Source organism: Peromyscus eremicus, chromosome 7 (assembly GCF_949786415.1).
Source record: "Peromyscus eremicus chromosome 7, PerEre_H2_v1, whole genome shotgun sequence".
Lineage (NCBI taxonomy): Eukaryota > Metazoa > Chordata > Mammalia > Rodentia > Cricetidae > Peromyscus > Peromyscus eremicus.
In genome coordinates, this window is record NC_081422.1 from 15589596 (window position 1) to 15592724 (window position 3129).

The 3129-nt window shown below is 35.6% G+C and overlaps 1 pseudogene; it reads left to right on the plus strand.

Moving 5' to 3' along the window:
• Nucleotides 1-205: 205 nt before the first annotated feature.
• On the plus strand, nt 206-1474 carry LOC131914631 (putative gustatory receptor clone PTE38; annotated as a pseudogene).
• Nucleotides 1475-3129: the final 1655 nt, after the last annotated feature.

Below are 3129 nucleotides of genomic sequence, written 5' to 3' on the forward strand. Positions count from 1 at the left end.
TGTTTCTATTAGAACATGATGTTTGCTACTGAATCCTGCAAATGTTGCTTTCATTATTATTTATACATTGAAGAGGGGGCTTCATTCAAGTATTAGTTGCTATGGATTCTGTAAGCATGTGTCATAAAATAAGTGGATTAGCAGAAGAACTTTATTTATAGATAGATTTGGAGCCTAGAATTCAAAGAACAAGTTTATGAAGTTGATGGTCCAAACATCTTACCTTTACAACTCACTTTTATTTCAAATCACTCAACAGCATGGAGCTGTCAACCAAACAACTATCTCAGAATCCATTCTTCTGGGGATTAGTAAAGATCCAGATTTGCAGCCTTTCATCTTCAGCCTCTTCCTGTCCACATATCTGATCACCATCTTAGGAAACTTGCTCATCATCCTGGCTGTTAGCTCTGACTCGCAACTACACAAACCCATGTATTTCTTTCTCTCCAACCTGTCCTTTAATGATATCTGTTTAATCACAACCACAATCCCAAAGATATTGGTCAACATCCAAGTTCAGGATCAAACCATCACACACACACACACACACACACACACACACACACACACACACACACGATGCCTCTCTTAGGTCTGTCTGTCTTACCTTGGATTTTGGTAGCATAGAAAATTGTCTTCTTGCAGTAATGGCATATGACCACTTTGTTGCCATCTGTCACCCCCTGAAGTACATAGTTATCATGAATGCACACTTCTCTGTTATTTCAGTTCTCTTCTCTCTGTTCTTTAGCATTTTACATGCTTATTCCACACTCTGATGGTGTTAGGGTTGTCTTTATGAAATCCTCCACTTCTTTTGTGAGTTGTAAGTCCTGTGGGTGAGACTTAATAGGTATAGTCACATTTCTCATATTTCTAAAATACAGATTCATAGCATTTTGTGTGTTTCTATGGTGGTTACAATATTTTTTTCCTCTTTTCTACAATAATGCCTGAGCCTTGGGTGCAAGAATTGTGTTGTACATGTATCATTTAGGACCTGCCATCACACAATCAGATCATCAAACTTGCCTGTTCTGAAATTTTCATCAATTATCTGCTGGTTTACACTATGTCTATTCTATTTTTTGGTATTCCTGTCTTTGGAATCATTTTGTTATATATTCACATTGTCTCTTCTGTTTTAAGAATGTCATCCTTTGGAGGAAAGTATAAAGCCTTTTCAACCTGTGGGTTGTCAGTTGTTTCTCTGTTTTATGGAACAGGTTTTGGAGTACACATTAACTCCGCATTTACAGACTCTCCAAGGAAGACTGTAGTGGCTTCAGTGATGTACATTGTGGTCATTCAGATGCTGAACTCCTTTATCTACAGCTTGAGGAACAGAGACATGAAGAAAGCCTTCAGGAAAGTAATAAGCAGGATAACATCCTTTTTTTATAATCTAGCATCATTATATCAAAGTCTTAGAGTAAACAAAACTTACCAAACACTCTGTGAATCAAGATAATTGATCTCTGTCATTGAAATGTTATATAACAGGTAACAGACATAATAAATATGTACATTTTAACTATTTGAAACCAGACATCCCTCTATGTCTAACTCAGTGATTTAATACATTCTTTTCTAAAGAATATGTATCTATTGGATTCCTCAGAAGAAGATGTTTAAATTGAGGTTTTGTTTTTATCAAAGACATTTTGAACAAAATCTCAGAAGTAGATATAGAGAAGACATTATCTTTCATCAAAATTGTACTAACAGTTTGAGAATATTTTCCATATGGTTTCTTAGCTAGATCCCTATGAACTAAACCCTGGAGTTACTTACAAAGTGTCATAAAGAAGTAAATTTTTATGCTCCAGAATGCAATATCTGATACTTGTTTTATATATTTTATTGTTTCTTATACATTAAAATACAATCCCAAATATATAAATACAACTGCTCTGCCTGAGTAATATATTTTGTATGTTCATAATTTCATGGCTGACTTCATGGTTTTGGACAATATATTAAGGGTTCTGTTCCCTAGAAAAAATTCTTTTCTTCCCCTCAGCATCTCTTACTGACTGTGATCATGTGTGTAGGGGTTGAGGGTGTATGCAATTTCCCCCATTCTATGTTAGCATGTCTTCTGTTCATTCTTGTTTGTGTAATGTTTAGGTAAGTCCTGTGGGTGAGACTTAATAGGTGTAGTCACATTTCTCATATTTCTAGAAGACAGATTCATAGCATTTTGTGTGTTTCTATGGTGGTTACAATATTTTTGTCCTCTCTTCTACAATAATGCCTGAGCCTTGGGTGCAGGAGTTGTGTTGTACATGTATCATTTAGGACCTGCCATCACACAATCAATTCTCTGCATTTTGATCAGTTGTTTTTTGTTTTGTTTTCTTTGTTTGTTTGTTGTTTTCTGTGAGTGTCTCCATCAGTTGCAAAGAGAAGTTTCTTTGATGAAGGGTTGAGGGTGACATACTTCTATGAGTATGAAGATGAATATTGAGAACTCAGTTAGCAATCATGTTTGATTAGTAAAGTGGTAGTTGGAGGTTCTCTTCCAAGGTCTCTGAACTTACTTGAGTTGGGTCATTGGCTAAGTTTTCAGTACCAAAAATGATTTTCCACTTGTTGAGTAGGCCAATTAGTAATATATATTCTGAAACAGCCATTATATCTGTCACTTGGGGTCATTAATGCTCAGATTATGTGAATTAAGTATAAATGGCTCAAGATATTTATAAGACACCTGAATCTGTCCATTAGGAAAGAAAATATATAGCAAAGGCAGCTTGATAGGACCTTGAATGTAGACAGCAAATCTTTCTTCATAAACCTAGAATGGAGCTACATTAGGTGAGAGAACTTGAAGTGGGACAGTATTAAGAAAAATAGATGACAGGTATAATATGAGAGGGGTCCTGAAAGAAGAGAAAAGCTATTCATTTTGTTGAAAAATAAAGGGAACTGCTACTTTATACATTTTTAAGGGTATGTTGCAAATACTACCCATCGTTGTATAGTCTGGCCTTGCAGAGAAACACCAAAAGTTAGGAAGGCAATAATAGAGATGAGCCAGGATTTAAGATTGTCTTTAGGTTAAGGGACAAGGGGACCCAGGATTTCTCAGAGTTACAAGTGAGTCATAAAGAAGTGTGAGGG